The sequence below is a fragment of the Lynx rufus genome, unplaced genomic scaffold, assembly GCF_022079265.1.
Source record: "Lynx rufus isolate CCGP_SWC_20201006 ecotype Redwood Valley unplaced genomic scaffold, mLynRuf1.p SCAF_1, whole genome shotgun sequence".
NCBI classification, from domain to species: domain Eukaryota; kingdom Metazoa; phylum Chordata; class Mammalia; order Carnivora; family Felidae; genus Lynx; species Lynx rufus.
Genome location: NW_025814823.1, coordinates 31197996 through 31218315, shown reverse-complemented (window position 1 = coordinate 31218315; position 20320 = coordinate 31197996).

Below are 20320 nucleotides of genomic sequence, written 5' to 3'. Positions count from 1 at the left end.
GAGGGAGCTTTCTACACTTGAACCAGACCACAATTCTTCTTTTGTTTTCTTGGGGGGGAAATAGGAAAAATGAGCTGTCTCCGCCATGAATGTTCTAGCCCGAGAGATATTTTACCCATGCTGTTTAAGGGGGAAAAACGTAGTGGAAGTCTTTTCATCTACCTATCTTTCATCTACTGAAAGTTTTGTTTGCCTGCTACTTTTAAATGTTTATTTTGGAGATGCATCTGGGTGTCCAGGTTAAGCACCTGGCTCTTGATCTCTGCTTGAGTCATGATCTCACAGTTGATGAGACTGATCTCCGAGTAGGGGTCTGCACTGAGAGTGTGGGGACTGCTTGGGATTCTATCTCTCCCTCTCTTTCTCTGCCCTTCCCCTGCTCACATGCTCACTCGCTCTCAAAAAAAAAAAAAAATTAAAAAATGTTTATTTTAGAAGCCATAGAAATCCTTGCTTTGAGTGTTTCAAAAAAGGGGGAAAATTAGTAATTGCTTGTCCTCCTTATCGAAGCTCTCCGTCTCTGAGAAGATTACAGAGGAGGATAGGAAGTATCCTCTTTTGAAGCAGTTGCCTCATAGTGGCTATTAAACTTGATTTTGGCAAACCTCTTTGTCAACCCCATTTGTTTTGAAAAGATTCCAAAACGGGCATTTGAAAAAAAAAAAAGAAAAAAAAAACTTTGACATTATTTCTACTTCATAATGTCCTGAAATTTCATCTCAGAGCTTTGAAAAAAAACTAAGCAATTAATTAACAGGGAGATTTGTAAAAAGGAAAGAGCTCTCCCTGATTTTGGCAAGATCCCAGAACAACATAGACTAGTTGTGTTAAGAATTACAGCAGGGGTCTAGAAAAATTAACTTAGGTTAAGCCATTACAAGTTATTATAGCGTAAGTTATGTGGCCCAGTGCGGGCTTCTCGTTAAGGGTGACACATAGGCCTATGTCAATTGTGCCCTGCACAGAGACGGTTGGCTGAGAGCCTGCAGGTGGGGGCAGAAATCCTTCCCTCACTAGGCTCACTCAGCTTTGCACTCTGAAATAGTCTGCATCCTCTGTGGGGCGTCGGGGTGGGGGGATTCGTGCCTTCTGTTTGGTCTGCCCAGATGTGATGCCTTTTGGCAAGGCACATAAAGATTCTGTATGTGCTATCGGTGGGTTGCACTTCATATTCAGAGGACCATGACAATAGAAAAGAATCGGAAGCAGAGGAGTAATAGCCAATCAGACTACAAATCTATCTGTGGAACTTGACTCCAACTTACTTTGTGAGGATGCAGCACCCATAAAAATTAGTGGTAATGGCTGGGTAAGAGAAAGACTCTTGACAAAGTGGCTAGGGTGGCAGTATCTATACAGTGATGCTATGCAAAAAGGGCTCATGACAGAGCTAGGCAACCTGTGGGAGTGGACACATTGCCCCCTGCCCTCTGGACTGGTTGCCCTTCATGCCTGAGTACCTGATCATTTCTCCTTCCTCGACCGCTATATCTGCTTTAAACTAGATAATTCCCATGAGTTATGATTACTAAGCTATTTGATATCTAAAATAAAATTTGTAATTTAATCAAGTATGCATTATGCAGATATATTTGTGCATGTATATGAATACTCATCAGTGTACATCATATAAACACGTCCATATGTGTACACATGGATGTGCATGCATGTGTGTGTGTGAGTGTGTATGCGTGTGTATACTTGGACTTTCTTTGGCCTAAGCAGTAAGACTGACTTCCGAGGAAACCATGCTGTAGTAATGTCTTCTGGGTATGTGAGTAAAAGTTGTCCCTGCATCTTAATTAACCAAATGGTGGTTTATGATTTAAAAAACAAAACAAAACACTATAGAGCAAGACCCCCAAGATGTGGATGTATGTGTGCCCAAAATGTTTTAATTAAAAGCTATTTCTAGACTGGTAGATAATTCCCTCAATCATACAGAAGAAATTTAGTGTCTAAAATAAAATACAGTGTTTCCTAATAAGATTCTTTAATTCTCTGTGGGAATTAACCACAGGTAATTTGAATCACACTAGACAAAAACAAAACAAAAAAACCCAAAACAAAACAAAAAACCCAGCTAACTCTTGAAGCAACCCTACATTGGTGGCCACATCTGTGCAAAGCTGTAATGTGGCATCTCAACTGATCTTTTAAGGCTCATTCTGCAGCAGGTGAAATATTACAAGAACAAGGAGTCCAACATCTATAAGATGTCAGGCTGTAGTATAGTACAGTTTTATCAAAAGACATTGCTCAGGTCTTCTAATTTGAATTCTCTGAATGTGTTTCATATAAGATTTTGTGAAATGTCTATTCTAATGATTTACTAGTTTGTTTTAATTGGCAGGAAAGTATGTACTTATATTTATAAGCTGAAAAAATATTTTAAATATCTTGGTCAAATTTATTCTATAAAAATAAATGTGATTGCTTTAACAACCTTTGAGAAATTTTATGGATAAACCAAACACATGTCTAAATATAGAAAATCATACCCAATCATGCATAAGTGAAATCTGCTACAATCATTCATGAACGTTAAATGTCAGCAGTGATGGATATTTATACAGAAAAGGAAGAAAAGGTGGAACAGTGGCATTATGGATCAAAGTTTTTCAAAATAACATTGATATGTTTTGACAGAAGGGAGAAATAGTAAAATACTTTAAGAAAGATTAAAAAGTAAAAAATAGAAGGAATTTGTACCATGTTCTATAGGCAACAGCCTGGAGGTCAGCACAGTTATTTATTCATGAGTGAGAATTATTTGTCAATTATGTAGAGCATTGCCTTCCAACCAGGGTGCCAAGGGACCCGTGGGTGGCCCTGGAGGGACCACTGTTTCCAGGAAGTCACCAGTCAGTTGTTTTAGTTAATCAAGTAAAACAGAAATGACTAATATTTGACAATCCAGTGGACACAGTTTCTATTCACAGTTATCCCTTGGGTTGAATTTTATTAGAAGGTGGATGTAATTTTACCCCTCTTAATGAATCAAAAATATTAATAAATAATAAATTGTGAATCATAAGTCAATACTATAGTTGGAGATTGTTTAAAGTTTTAGGAGTGAAGTGCAATTATGAAACTCATGATCTCAGAGTTCTAGGCATGGGTCTTTGATGACAAAGATAATATTATTCTGAACAATACTTAACTGAGCCCAGGTCACCAAAAATAAGTATCAAGAAGTAAAGTTAAATATATAAAATACACTTGACTTTTTGTCCCTAGTTCTGGATAGAATTCTGACAGGGAAGAATATTTCATCTATGTAGTTACCCTTACTTAGCAAATGTAGTTTAGGTACCTATGAATAATATTTCTTATCCATAGTTCATAAAAATATTGTTTACTTTAAGCTAGATACTTTCAAAGAACTGTTCTAAAATAAAATCTACCCTCACAAATGCCCTATTGGTTTTGTATATAGCATAATATAATACTATATTTATACATCTGGTAAATAAAGAAATTCATATTTAACAAGTTTGAATTGTCCAAAATTTGTCAGCAAGCAAGTAGCAGATGTGGTATTGAAACTTTAATTTAACTTAAACCCAAATCCATGATCTACTAAAGAAATAGTGCCTGTACCATGACTTTATTTATTTATTTATTTATTTATTTATTTATTTATTTATTTTTAGACAACTTTTTCAGTACATACCATTCTTTTGTTTTTAAGTATAATTAACATACAGTCTTATATTAGTTTCAAATGATTCAACAGTTCTGTGCATTACTGATTGCTCATCATGACTAACGTACTGTTAATCTCCCTTATGTATTTCACCCATCACCCCAGCAACTTCCCCTGTGGCAACCACCATGATTTAAAACAAACAAACAAACAAACAAATAAAAAACTGAAGAGAAGGGAAGCAGGTATGTATTAGAAACTTGTCTATATCTACTCAAAAAGGGAACACATACACTATAGGACATCAGAACTAAACTAGATTAACCAATTGAAAAGAACTAGAAAGGTATGATGCCTACCAAATAAAGATCATTAGGATATATCTTGGTATTACAAGGAGCTACAAATATTTTGGGAAAATTTTACATCAATAAATGCAACAGTAGAAAATCTCCTTTTAACCATACAAAATATGGATGGACAATTTGGTTCATTGTCATTCAACTTATTCGGGTTAGGGGACTTTGCTTCAATATTGCCTTCTATGTGTCATTAATGTCCTATCTGAATAACTTGAGATCTTTTGATGAACAGTGCAGCTCAAGTGTCCTGTAAGATTCAATAATAAAGTCATCTCATGAGGCAAAATTCCCATATGATGCCTGTGCATATGTTCACTTGCCATCACATAAGGTGGCCCTTCTGATTTTAAAAGTTGTTATTATTACTCTGCAACTCACAGCTCTACGTATCTCTCACGTTAAGATAACACCAAAGACTTAAAATTAATTTCTAAATGACTCAGATAAGTCTATCAACTTACACCTATTTCCATTTTTGCTCGGTGAATAACCCCTTTGAGTCACATTTCCAGAGCTATCAAGGAAAACACAAACTCGTTTTCTGTGGTTATACAAGCCACTGAGAATATGTTGGTGTGGGAGCCAGACAGGCTGAGAACATGAATTGCTTAAAATCATTTCCACCAAGGTGGTCTCAGAAGTAAGGCAGCGTCTTGTTGCTAAGATAACAATGATAGAATCTCTGATCCGATTATGAGAATGTCGCAGTCACCTCCTGAAACAAGTCAGTTTTCCAGTGTTTTTCTTTTTTGTTATACATTATGACAGAGGTAGATACTGATGAGATCTCTAAGCTATAAGCCCATCAAGGATGCTATCAGTTTTCATGGATCTCCTAGAAGCTTTATAGTCTTTTATTACCCTGGCAAAAGAAAGTGTTTCATTACATACATTCTTTGGACCTGTCAGGGTAACTGACTACAGCTGTGACCAGGAACCCAGAAAATGTAGATGCTTAAAACTCACAGAGATTGCTAGGTGATCCATCAAAATCAAAGCAAAGATCATCCGAGTACAATTTAAGGCAAGTACTATTTCTCTGTTTGCCTAACATGCTCTAGTTCCTGAGACATGCCAGGGAGTTTCACCTCATTGGAATCCAGGAATTAAAGCAGAACTCCATATACCTGACAATAAAATCCCACAGGAAACAAATCAATAAGAAAAGAGCATCAGTTTGTGAATAGAATGCTTTTTATTTGCACCTGTGACATGGAAAAGAAATTTTAGCATGGAGATACTGCCCTTAAAATGTTTAAGAAATTTCTCTCACAGCATATACTCACTCTTAAGACAACTTTAGAACCAGCACCTTAGCTACCACTAAGTGATATACATGTCATTCCCTGAAGATGTAGTCTAGATTCTCTTGTGAAAAATTAATTCCCATGTTTACAATATCCAAAAACATGCAGATATCTAGAAGAGAATGGACTCATTATATGATGCTAACCCTTATACTTACATAGATTCTGAAAGAGATGCATGGCAGAGGAACCTCATATTGATTTACTAGTAATAAATTCTGGCTGTTATGGTTCTAGCTGAGTTGCTGGATCAAAGAGATATAACATTATTGATCATAAATAGTAAGCTTCTTATCTGTAAATAAGTTATGCCGTTCCTGTTTGCCTGTATTTATCAATGAGGGGGAAGCAATAAAACAGGAGCAAGGAAGCAGTCATTGTGGCAGTCTGTGACTAGGAACAAATAAGGAAGTGTGAACAGGAAAGTTGAGATTTTGGATGCCAAAGGAAGTCTGATGTATAAATCACGTGGATAAACTCTTAAAATTGATGTGACATTTTGAGTATGCTAACACAAATTATAGTGATAAAATGAGTACTTTCAGGCAATGAGATAGTTCTTTGGGGGGGGGGTGAATTTTCTCAGTTCACTTGGACTTGGAATAAGCTTAGCTTATTTCCAAGAAAAGGATCCTATGCAGCGCCTGGAGTTCTGAATATAATCATCCATAACTGGATCCTTTGTGTCTTCCATAATATGTGCCTATTCACATATTACTTGTCATTTATGGCTAACTTTGCTTCATCTCCTGGAAGAATTCTCTTCTCCCTTATCTCTCGACACTGATACCCTTTCCCTCATTTTCTGACTCCTAACGTCTGCATCACAGAATTTAGTATCTCATTATATAACACAATGTATAATACCTTGTATTTGTCATTTATGTCTCTCCAGATTATCTAGCATCTCTGTGGCAGTGATTAATACAGTACTATGAACATAGACGTTCAGTAAATACTTGCTCATGGAATTAATTGATATTACTATATTCTTCTAGGATTCTGATGTCTTTATGTTCTTCATTTTACACAAGAATAGTTTTTCTAATAAAACTCTTGTGACCTAGCCTCTTTTCAAATTCTGGACAGGTACTTATTAGCCTCAGGGAACAAGTCAATTTAGTCTCTTAAGTTTGAAGAGAGTTTACTGCCTATTAAATCTCCCTAAAAGTCCACAATCCACCAGACCACAAGAATATGTGCTATCCTTCTCCTGTGTGTCCCCTCCTGTCCCTAACCCTTGCTTGACAATGTTTCTGGATTATCACAGAGTGACCCCTGATGGACATGCTTATTTTTCTAACTATTTGAGGCTGTAGGACAATAGCAGTGTAGGAGTTTGAAATTGAGCTAATTTACCACATGTAATCCACAAAACCGGGGACAAAGTTTGGAGGGTTGGGGGGAAAAGGATAGGGAAGGCGAGGCTTTACTCTTTTGGATTTTAGAGGTTGTTTTTGCATAGATCTCCCCTGTAGCCCCAAAGCCATTTTCCTTTTTTTATTTTCAAAATCTTTTTATCTTTTTAATTTTTTTAATTTTCATTTTGGAGAGAGAGAGACCACGTGGGGGAGAGGAACAGAGGGAAAGAGAGAATTTTAAGTTTATTTGAAAGAGAGAGAGAGAGCGAGCAGGAGCAGGGGAGGAGCAGAGAGAGAGGGAGAGAGAATCCCAAGCAGGCTCTGCACTGTCAGCACAGAGCCCAAGGTGGGGCTCGAACCAACCAACTGTGAGATCATGACCTGAGCAGAATTTGGAGGCTTAACCAACTAAGCCACCTATATGCCCCAACTCCATTTTCCTAATTCTTACATTAGATCTCCTATAGTTTCCCCTCTCTCTAGTTTTTGTTTTAGAATTCATGCAGGGTCAGCTTTCACCCTTCCCATTGTAGCTTCTCCATTGCTGTTCACATGATAATAAAGACCCAGTCCTATCTCTGTGTTTTGTAAAAACACATCAGGTTTCAGCCAGATGTCAAAGGTATTTACCTCTTTCTGGCTGTCCTTCTGAAAGCTCCAAAAGAGGAGGCGTGAGTTCTAGTGTCACAGTACATGGAAAGCACTGGGAAGTTTGGCTCAAGTTTACTTTTCACTGGACACGGCTATGGCTAGGTATCTTCTAAATTTCATGAGAAAGAATACTCATCATCACCATGAGTATTAACTCTCAAAGACCTCAAAGTCTACTTCATGTGAAGCATTTATCTTCTTCCTTTGATGTCAAATACCTTTCTTCTTGAGAAGTGAAAAAGACATTCACTGAGTCTCAAGCCTATTTTGATGACAAAAACAAAACAAAACAAAACAAAACAATATTGGTTGAAAATGTCATCAACTGTGTCTGAATTGTCTAAGGTAACTGTCGACACCATCATATTGATTTTTTCTTGACTCCCAATTTTTTTTTTCCTGATAGCAGTGGCATGTTGCCTTCAGTACTAATACACAGCATTTGTTATGCCACTGTCCTGTTCAACAACCTCTGGAACTTACTATTTCTACCAGTAGATAAATCTTCTCATCTTGCTTTCCACAATTGTCCATTGCCTGGCCTCAATGGTATTTCTCAGAATACTTCTCTCTAACATTTTGGCCATGCATCTTCTTACTCTTCCATTGACACATCACGCTCATGCCTATTGGTGTGTTATTAATCATCTCTTACTTCTTCGTGGAATATTATTTTTTGTCTCCACTTGTCTGGCTTGCCCATTCTACAAGGTCCATTTTATCCCACATCTTCCATAATGATTGCAGAGTTTAAGGAAAGAAAGCCAATTTTGCAAACAATACCGATTTCTATCTTTACGAAATAAAATATCACACATCTTGGCAATTTAATATGTGCTACATTTTTGCTTAAATGAATTTTTGCTTACATGTTTCCTATCATTCCTTTCTCCTTGAAAGCAGGATTACTTCTTTGCACTAAGGAAATGTTTTTGTCTTACTGATTTTGTATTACTCATGTGTTTAGTGTAACAAATACTGAAAGTTCAATACTGGGTGTGTTCAGAATATTTTTAATACTGTAAAGGATCTATGCCAATTTACTCTTCTACAACCTTTCCTTACTTCAAAAGAAAGGTTTACATACATATTCACTAGTGATATATTAAAATATATTAGAATAGTGCTGCTCAAAGTTTAGACTGTAGACATGTGTGCATCCATGAGCTTAATGGTTCCTTAATGGTTACCAATAAAGTAAGAACAGAAATGGAGAGAAAGCACTTACAAACTTTTATAGCAATTTTACAGAATAATTTCACATCTGTTTAAATGAGTAATACTAAAAATAAAAATTGGACCTTGTGTTCTGCGTGTTTGGTTTTAATTATTTAATTTTTGTAAGAAATAATTTTATTATATGTATGGCCAGAATTCTCCAGAGAAATAGAACCTATAGGATATATGTCTATGTATCTCTACATACCTCTGTCTCTAATATATACATTATATATATATAATATATACATACATATAAACATATATAATTCATATATACATATATAATATATACATACATATATAATATATAACATATATATAATATATAATATATAATATATAATATATAATATATAATATATACATACATATAATATCTACATATAACATATACATTATATGTTATAATACTGTGCTCATTATACAGAATTAGCTCATGAGATTATGAAGGTATACAAGTCTCACTATCAGGATGAGTCAGTACGTTGGGGACGCAGAAGAGCTGATGGCTTAGTTCCGGTTTGAAGGCCAGTAGGCTTAACTCAGGAAAAGCTGACATTCCAGTTTAAATCTGGAGGCAGGAAAAGCCAATGTCCCACCTCAAAATCAGTCAAGCGGGAGGAATTCCTTCTTACTGGAAAGAGGGTCTGGTTTTTTGTTGTACTTAGGCCTTCGGGTGGTTGGATGAGACCCACCCAAATAAAGTGGGGGACAATCTGCTTTACTCAGTGTACCAATTTAAGTGTTAATTTCATTAAGAGACCCTGTCATATAAGTACCCAGCATAATGTTTGACTGAGTATCTGGGTATTCCATGACCCAGTCAAATAAGGTGAAATTAACACAGCATTTTAAAAAAATATCTATCTGTGATAAATCAGAAATTTTAAAAAGTCAATCAGACAGATAAACTGGACCTTTAGCACACATACTTTGAACAGTACCCAAGTACTTATTTCCTCAGTCAGGCCAGTCCTGGGCTTAAGAGCTGATTTGCATAGAGTCCAAAGGTTTGCAACTGAAAAGCTTTCCGTGAAAAAAGATCTAAAGCACACCCAAGTCAGGTGATCTATTTACTGGAAGGTTATGAACATTACTAGAAACAGAGCTTTGGTAAGTCAGTACTAAAAACAAGAGATAGAAAAACATGGCCTTACTCTTAAGGGACTGGGAAAGTTATTTCAAGCCAAAGCTACAAGTATCAAAATCCAAAAGGAAGTCAGAATCCTGAGATATTGGCTCGTACATATGCAGTCAAGGATTTGGCATAAATTCAGAAGACAAATGTTGCAGCCTGTATATCCCAGCATCCTCAGACTTCATTATTCTACCATTTGAAAGGAAAAATTGTTAGAGCAGTTTTTGCAATGGAACATGGCACAATTCAATATCGTAAAATTTAAAACTATATTAACTCAGGCAATTAAAGAGTTAATAAGAAAAATATAGAATGAGGCTTTCTATAATAAGACAATAGGAAACATATCTTTCATTATGGCATTAGATGCACATACTAAGTTGCATGTTAGATGAGGTGTCTACTCTTGCTTATATCTTGAGTTCTAAAACATTGGATTCTCCCTGTCTTTTGAATCAAAACAAATTCGTCTCCCTTTTAAAAATACTTGCAATTAAGTGTTAATAATCTTTGATATCTATAAAATGTCTTTCCTACATATAGACAGAGTTTGAACATACTAACATTTATTAAGAGGCACACATTTTCCAGGCACTATGCTAAGTATCTGAAGTATCAATTCATAATTTTAATTCATTCTTACAAGAACACTATGAGGTAAATGTTCTTAACTTCATTTATGGATATAGATATTAAAGTTCAGAAAGTTAAATATCTTCCCAAAAGTGGCTCAGATATTAAGTGCCAAAGTCAGGATTTGTAATCCAGATCAAGACAACACCAGTGCTATGCTCATTGTACTGTGAGATAGCAGGAGTGAGGGCTAGAATGGGATGGGGACACACAAGAGCTGGGAACAACAGAACAACAATGAGAAAGACAGACTACCTTCATATGCCCTTTCATAATATGTTCCTCCCAGTTGTTGACCCTATTCTGTGAAAATAAAGATAAGGTAATAAGATTCTGAAAGCCATATCATCTCAAGACATTTTCAAATTGGTTTATAGTGCACATATTCTGATAGGCCCAAGTAAAATGGTTGTCACCTGATGAGAATCAACTTGTCATGATTAGTCCCAGGGAGCTGGGAAACTTCAAAATGTTTTTCCTCAGCGTATGTGAGAGAACAAAGAGGCATTTCGTATTTTGAATTAGACATGCTGTTGTCCCAGTGATATATAATCTTATCAACAGGAATGAGGATGAGAGAAGGTGGCTGTCCTCTATGCCTGGCTGGTTTAACGTTGGACAGAGTTGGTGTTTTATCACCACTTTAAGAAGGGTGTCATCGTCTAGGTATATAAGAATTACTCAGGTAAACTTCAGTCCAGTTAAGGCCAGGAGGCTTGCGCATTACATAAATCAATGAGTGAGTCCTTACCATTTCTTTAGCTTCTGCAATATGCTCCTTGGTAAGTTAAAAAAAAAAAATTAAAAGCCATATTCCTAGGCGAAATGAAAGGAGACAGTTGAGTGATGATAGTGGCTCCAGTTCTCACCAATAAATTTTATCTTGAGTTATTTCATAATGCTTTTTCTCACCATGTGTATTTATTGACAGTTGCATACAGCCCTGGCGCTGGTTATCATCAAAGCATTGAATATATTAAGAAACCTATCTCAGACCGACAGAGTTTCTAAAGGTTGAAAGAGGTCTATTTAAGAAAAAAAACAACGTTATTTTGAACTTAAGCTTCTGCTGTCAGAGCATTGATAACAAGTGGAAATATGCTTCACTTTTATTTGCATAAGGATAGTAGTCACTGTTATCCCAATAAAGAACTATTTATTAAATGGGAACTAGAGAGCCAAAGAGAACCAAAGGAACTAAGAAATAGAAGTTACTCTTCAACTTATGTTTGGTTAAAGAATAAATGATTTATTTGAGTTGAGCGGATCAGTGCTTTCTTAAAACTGTTATTTAAGGGGAATTAAGCTAACAGCTACTTTTGTTTATGTACAGCTACGTTGTTATTCTCCAGTATATTCACCATTCACATTTCTTCTTAGAACAGCATAACTAAGTAAACAATGAACAATAGTTAATAGAACATGGAAGTTAGTGCTACAAATGAGCTAACAATCCACGGCCCCATCTGTTAAACACCACTTGAAGCACAAGATATTTAGCATTTATCACTTAGTAGCTGTAAATCTTTTCAAGGGATGCTATTTCCATCATTTAGTTGGAGTAATTGTCTTATAATTCCAATAGTATTTAGTAGCAGGAATGTTTTCTGGAAATTCCATCTGAAGTTTCACTTTCATGTTAATCCACTTGTATTAGTTTGGTAGATCCATGTTAAATGAAGTGTCTACTCTTGCTTATAACAAAGTATCACTGGCTGGGTGGCTTTAGTTTATTTACTAAACTCTGAAGCCTGGAGTTCTGAGATCAAGGTGTCAGCAGTTTCTCCTGAAGCCTAGCTCTCCCAGGCTTGTAGATGCCCCCTTCTCAGTGTATCGTCAGATGGTTTCCTCTCTCTGCAGGGGCATCTGTGGTTCTTTCTGTACATCCTAATCTCCACTTCTGAAGAGGACACCAGTCAGATTGACTTAAGGTCACCCTAATAGCCTCATTTTAACTCAGTTGCTTTTTTAAAGGCCCTATCTTCAAATATAGTCACGTTAGAGTTTCAATATATGAATGGGGTTGGTAAGGCCTCGTTCAGTCCATACCACCACTATTTAACAACTTTTATGTGATTTGATCCTTTGGATATACACTTCTCTGTATTCTTTTCTATCAAGGAACTATGTATTGTTATTTTTTTAAGATGAATTTTTATCCTTTCTTTTTCCTATCTTCACTTTTCCCTGTTTTAAAGGACATGTAAAATGATTATTTCCATAAGATTGCATGGGTACAGGTGCTTCAAAGTAAAACTTAGAAGTAATAAAAATGTGAGTGGTAAAATTTTTAATTAATTTGAGATAAGGTAGTGACTTTTGTTACCTTAGAGTGAGGAAGAATTCTGTGCCCCCCCCAAAAAAAATCTCAAAGCAAAAATATAAAAGATTAACATTTTGAGAGTTTCATTAAAACAAAATTAAGCATTTGTTCTCAGTGAAAAATTATTAAGGCCAAGATAACAGATTACAGTTATTCAAAAGATTGAAAAGTTTTTGGGAGGCCTGAAAATGTTGAGGAGACATATATGTAGAATAAATAATGAATTTCTGTATATCAATTTTTTGGCACCAGTTTATTAGAAAAATAGAATATGCAGTTCCCTGGAGAGAAAACACAAAAGGCTAACAAGCATATTGCAGACATGCTCAAATTCATTTATTAATTTAATAAACAAAGAATTGAAAATGAAAACATGATATGATATCACTTTACATTCATTAGAAAGCTGGGTTATTGCAAGTGTTGGTGAGGATGTAGAAATACAGGAATGTCCATGCACTGCTGGTGAGAGAGAGGCTGGCATATCTATTCTGGAGATCACATTGTTTATAATTCATATGAGTAAGTACAGCCTATAACCCACAAATGCCACTCCTAGGAGATTATCATAGAGATTTCTAATGGAAACATGCAAGAGTATTCACGACAGCATTCTTGTGAGTCTAGGGAATTAGAGTTAATCATGGTGTCCATCACTGTCGGAATTGATAAATAAAGTGTAATTAATACACTCCACAGAACTCAAGTAGAAGTCAAAAGCAATGCAATGCAATATATCTACATATAAAAACAAGGAGAGAATTTAAAAGTTTATCTTTATGGCAGGTGCCATTTTCCCTCACCCTCAGAATAAACACGGGGCCATGTGTAGGAGGTGGGGCTGCACAGACACTTGCTACCTAGTCTGCTAGCAGTGTGCCATGCCAGTTAGTTCTCCTAAGGATTCACCCACTCCATGCCTGCTAGCCTCAGCCCTGGGCTCAGAGCAAATTTTGTTAAAGCCATGCACACTGTGTCCAGCTGCTGAGTGCACAGCCATCACCAGGCAGTGCACTCAGCCTTGTGTCCCCAGCCACCTCTGTGTGGTCGCCAGCTACCATAGTACTTTCGGGGATCTGGCATAGAATTAGTGACCCAGTGCAAATTTTGCTAACACCACCACCCTGCTTACAAGTTACCTAGTGGGCATGACCCCTCAGAGCTGGCCTGGCTGGGTCCCACTGACACCACAGAGAGCAAACACAGTCTACAACAGACAGAGAGTCCATACAGTCATCTGAAGGAAAAGTGACTGAGACACAAAACACATAGGATACTCTCCTGAAGCACTAGGTTCTGTTGCAGGGGACATGGCACTGCAGGACATTCTAGGACCTTCTCTTCATAAACTCACCACTTTCAAGACCAGAAAACATAGCTGACATCCTTAAAGCAATGCAGACAGGCAGACAAAATGAAGAGACAGAGAAATTTACTCTAAATGAAAGAATAGGACAAGGAATGTCCAGAGAGCTAAGCAAAACAGATATAAGTAACTTGCCTGGTAAAGAATTTAAAGCAATTATCATAATGATACTCATTGGACTTGAGAAAAGAGTGGAAGACATGAGTGAGACCCTTAACCCAGAGATAAGGAATAACATAGCAGAGGTAAAGGGCTCAATAAATGAAATGAGAAACATGCTTGATGGAATGAACAGCAAGATGGAAGAAGCAGAGGAAAGAATTAGTGACCTAGAAGACAAAGTAATGGAAAGTAACCAAGTTGAACAAAAGAGAGAAAAAATAATTACGTAAAACAAGAATAGACTTATGGAACACAGTGACTCTGTCAATTGCAACAACATTTGCATTGTAGGAGTCCCAGAAGAAGAAAAAAGAGAAAAGAGGGAAGAAAATTTATTTGAAGAAATAATAGCTGAAAACTTCCCTAATCTTGGGAAGGAAAAAGACATCCAGATCCTGGAGGCACTGTGAACTCCCATCAAAATCAACAAAAGCAGACCCACAACAAGACATACTATAATTACAGTTGCAAAATAGAGTGATAAAGAAATTTAAGAGCAGCAAGACAAAAGAAAGTAATTTAGAAGAGAAAACCCATAAGGCTAACAAGAAACTTTACAAAAGAAATGTGCAAGCCAGAAGGGAGTGGCATGATATATTTAAATTCCTGAAGGGGGAAAATCTGCAGCCAATAATCCTCTATTCAGCAAGATTATTATTCAGAAAAGGAGACATAAAAACTTTCCCAGAAAAACAAAAACTAAAGGATTTTGTGTCCACTAAACCAGCCCTCCAAGAATTATTAAAGGGGGCTCTTTGGGAAGGAGAGACTAAAAGTGATGGTATAAAAGTAAGAAATACAAAATTAGTAAAAATGAATATTTCTGAAAGGAACAAGTCAAAGTTTTTGAGAAAAACTTTTTTTTTTACTCAAAAAGTTGCTCAGCACTACTGGGTATTTGCCCAAAGCATATAAGAACACTAATTCAAAGGGATACATGCACTCCTATGTTTATCACAGCATTTACAATAGCCAAGATATGAAAGCCTCCCAGTGTCCATAGATGGATGAATAGGTAAAGAACAGGTAGTACATATATATATCTACCATGGAATATTACTCAGCCATAGTAAAGAATGAAATATTGCCATTTGTAACAACATGGATGGAGCTAGAGTGTGTAATGCTAGTGAAGTCAGAGAATACAAATATCATATGATTTCACTCATGTGGAATTAAGGAACAGAACAAATGAGGAAAAGGGAAAAAAGAGAAATAGAGAAAAATCAAGAAATAGACTCCTAATTGAGAACAAACTGATGGTTACCAGAGAAGAAGGAGATGGGAGTATGGGTTAAATAGGTGATGGGGATTGAAGAGTGTACTTGTCGTGACAAGCCTGGGGTGATGTATGGAAGTGTTGAATCACTATATTGTATGCCTGAAACTAATATAACACTGTATGTTAACTACTTGGAGTTAAAATAAAAACTTAAAAAAAAGTGTAATGCTTAATGGGAAAAAAAATGTTTAGTGAGATCTATGGCACAATCAACTTATGTATATTAAAATATATGCACACAAAATAACAATACACATTTTATGAAAACAAGGAACACTTGCCAGTGGATATGGGAATGGAAAGGCAATCATTATTAAAGGGAAAAGACAAATACAATGACAAATAATTCAGAACTGAGGATTATAATATAACCAACTCCATTATCTACACTATAATGTTAAAAAAAAAAAAGGAAAACAATTTCCAAGAAATATTTCTGGAGACTTGAATTTATACTTGGAGGAAACTCCTATAAAATAATATATAAACATTTTCTGGAATGAACACATTATCCCTAATGGAACTTTATATAAAATGGTGACCGCCATAACCTTTTGGCAAAGAGATACTTTTGACAGATTAGTCTTTAGCTTCTAAATCACATTACTGAAGTTCTGTCCAGTTGTACACGCTAACCTAGTGCTTTTTATCAACACTCATATTTTGCTTCTTTTGTGACACTAGGTTCAGAGTTTTATCTTTTCTTCTATTTCCTTATTTAACAATAGAGATATTTTTCCATTTCCTTTAGTCTTCATTTTACCTTTAAGTTTTGAGTTTAAGTCACTCAAAATCAATTCAGAATTATTGTGATATATATATATCACATATATATATGCACGTTGGAGATGTAAAACAACCCAGCAAAGACAACTTGTTACTGAAGCAACCGGGTTAGTTCCTCATACACCCTTTTCTTCCAACAACTAAAATCAACATAAATAAATAGATTTCAAATGCACCCAACTTCTCAAGATAAATAAATAAATAAATGCCCATTACGGACATTAGGGAAAATTTTGCAAGTGAAACTATTTAGTCCACATGTTTCTAACTTTTCTTCTTTCAGTTCTATGTTACATTTATCAGTGGAGTATTTATCCTTAAACACAAATGTGAGTCTTCAGACATTCGTGCACCTTTGAAGCCTCTTCATTGCTCAGGGAGTAAAGCCCAGAGTATATCCTTTGTTACTCCCTCGTGTAATTTATCCAATCTTTATCTCTAGTCCCAACCCCAAAACAGGTCTCAAATTAAAAATTATTAAAAAAGAAAAACTAATCACATCTTCCCTAATGATATTTACCCTATTATAATTGTGTTTCTTCTCTGATAATTGAATCTCTACAGATGTTTTAAACTGTATGTGCTACCTCTTCTTAGAGGCATTTTTCTCAGTGGAAATGCCTTATTCTTATTCTGTGTGGGTATTAGTATTTACGTAGAATGCTTTTCTGAACTAAGGTACATTTGCCTTATTTCTGGTGTTATGCATATGAATATAATTGTCTCTACTTCTTGATGACAGTCAACTCTAAAGAAGTAGAAATTATGCTTTTATAATTTGAGTAAGCCCTCTTCCCATATCTAGCTCTTAACCTGCTTTCTTGCAGATCATAAATGTTCAGTAAGTACTATTTGAATGGAAATGACAAAAGTTTAAATAATTTTATAATATTTTCATAGTAAATAGATTCTAAATTCCTACTGGTCATAATCATTAATTGAGTCATGTATCATAATTGAATTAACCAAACCTACCAATGTCTTTCGTGGTGAAGATAGCAAAGAACTTCTGGGACAATTATGAAGATATTGACCACAATAGCCATGGTTTGGGGCAAGGAAGGGACCATGTATGTATGTGTATCATCTTCACCAGAAGCAATAGCAACAACCATAGAGATGTCAGTACATCACCACCAACCACTCCTCAGCTGGCATCAGTCATAGAATGTAGTATAGATAATATTTAGCGAGAACTTGCCATAGATCAGGCACTCATATGAAATAATTGGATCATATTAAATAATTGAATCCTCTTAAACCTCCATGAGTAAGTACTATTTTTATCTCCCTGTTGTACAGGACAAAATTAAGATGCAGAAAGTTTAATTACCCAGTGTCATATAGCTAATAAGTGGCAAAGCTGAGCTGTGAACCTAGGCAATATTATCCTACTTTCTGTGCTCTTAAACTCTACACATACCGGTCTTTGTGATGTAATACTTCTTATAAGTTTGATGCCCAAGATAAAGAACCAGGACAATCACATTCTAGTGCACACTGGTGAGACTCTTTCTTTCACTAAGAATATGTGTTTTCCTGCAACCAGGCACCACTTGAAAAAAGGAAAAAAGGGAGAAGAAATGGTGACCTTTTTGAAGTAAGAGAGACAGCCCTGACTTGAAGATTTAACTTTAAAATTCTGACTATGGGATTCAAAAGAGACTGAAAAGGCAAAGAAGAAAGTCTGAAAAATGGAAAGACTGGTTTGGCAAATTTGAAGTCCTTCAGCTCCTATGCTGTACCCTATAGATGGGAATGGGGATTAACCAAGAGAGTGACATCAGTTATAGAAAACAAGTAACATTATTATTTTTGTTAGAATGGTAGAATATGAATCATATCCCTCTCTCCTTAATGAACATACCTATTATATGAAGTAACCTATGAGAACAGTAAAATCACACATGCATTTTATCTGGGTATGATTCTTACTCCACAAATTTCACTGAACAGAAAATATCAAATTTCTTTTTTAATTTGAATCAAATCTACTTGACTCCAAGCCTTAAACTTCCTATGATTCCAGTGGAAGGGAAGCTTGGAGTCAAGTTGATTTCATGATCCATTACCCATGCAGACAGTCCTTAATCCTCCCTTTAAACTGTCTTTTCACTTTTTCACTTCTTTTATCCCCAAGCCCTGAATAAAAAGGGCAGTTTCCCCTCTTTCTTCTCTTCTTAGGATGCTTTTACACACACACACACACACACACACACACACACACACACTTTTTTTTTTTTTTTTTTTTTTTTGGCCAGAGATGATAGCTTGATCACTTACTGGCCAGGTTAGTCTATTGCTGGTATTTCAAAGTGATGAAAAACTTTAATTGCCTAGATAAAAATATGGATACTCCTGAAAAATTAACAGATCTGGCAAAACTAGGTCTGCAGTTCCTCCTGAGAACACTAGCTGGGGCAGTGTACTACTGCTCCCTTTAGATGAGGCTTGCAGGCTTCAGGTTTCCTCATCAGGACAACTAACATCTCCCAGGACATTAACCTGCTGGTCCTTGCCAGTTATCATATTTACACTGTTGTCTTCCTAGTATAAGAGAAATATCTCCCTACAGCTATGTCACTGTTGACCATGAAGGCCTTAAGTTTCCCCCTGGTTTAACTAAATTTCGTATAGGCTTCTTCCTGGTAATAGGTCTCTGACCTCCTTTTTTTTTGAGCTTACTTATTTAGAAAACTTGGTCCTCTGAATTTTTTCTCTGCCCCTCTGAGATGTAAGTCTTCTCCCAAGTTCTTGCCCATTTTTGTAACCTTGGAAGGTCTTTCTCAAAGACCTGGGGGCTATTCCTTTCAAATGTAATAATCAAAAGAATTAGTACCCCTGTATCCCAATCTCTCTGGGATGGTAGGAACCCAACACAGATGGCCTAACCGCATAGACCAGCCTTCCCCAATGTTCCCCTATATTTTTCATTAGCTTGCTCCAGCATTTAAGAATCCTCCTACTTTCTGTTTCAGCAAAGTTGACTTCAGTGTCTTTTTCCTGTGGCCACAGTCTTCACCTCTATTGTTATAATCTTGAATAAAGTTTTCCTTTCCTGTTTAATTCCGGTGCAATTTTTCATTGACACTATCAAAAGAGAAGAAAAGTGGACCAAAATTCTAAATATTTTTTTTTTAGAAAATGGAAAAATGTATTCCTTAGTGTAAAAACATTCCTTCATAGATAAATATGCAATTAAATTGAGCCTACGTGGGAAAAATTAAACCCAGTCCAACTTTGTTCACTTAGGTGCCAGCCTGGCTCTGTTGGTATTTGAGAGTGTGACCCCTGGTTTGGACTTTTAAAAAAGCCAGGAAGAGAGGTTATTTTCAAGCACCTTCTGCTTTAGGCCCTGAGAAGCCCCTGAGGCAAAGAAATACAAGGACCTAGTCAGAACGGATGGAAAAATGTAGAGCACAAAACACTGTGAACTCATTCTTTCTGATTTTTCCTTAGCAGAGAAACCAAAACACAAATGAATTTTCCAATAAATTATCCTACCCCACAGTGTTAGTGAAGCACAGTGTTTTCTGCTCATCTTCCCTGTGTTTGTGTCTGTTTGTGAATAATTTACCAAGAGGGATTCATTAGTAGTTTTCTTTCTGTTTTGTAGTTTTTAATAAACACAGGGCACTGTGATTTTTATTTTGATCTGTTGGATTTAAATTACAATATGAATGCTTTAGCACGTGAAAATCAATTTGAAATACATTTAAATGTAGTGAGATTCTTGGATGAAAGGGACTAGACAAACACTGACTCTTTCCAAGACCAGTAGGTGCTTGAATATCTTCTGTGATTTTTAAAATGCCTCCTGTCCTCATTGTTAATCTCGCTGGAATTCTGCATGCTATTCTCCCCTAATCTGTTTTGTAGTGTCATCTTAATTTACATTTGCTATTGCTAAAGGTGTTCTCTAGGAAGGAATGATAAATCACACGTATATTCTTTAATTTATCATTCTCATTATTCAACACGAGTTTACTCACTCAATTTCCGACATATGGAATTTGTTCTAAGGCTTCTAATTCAAAACTGGCCAAATAGGCCACCGCATAATAACTTTATCATTTCTA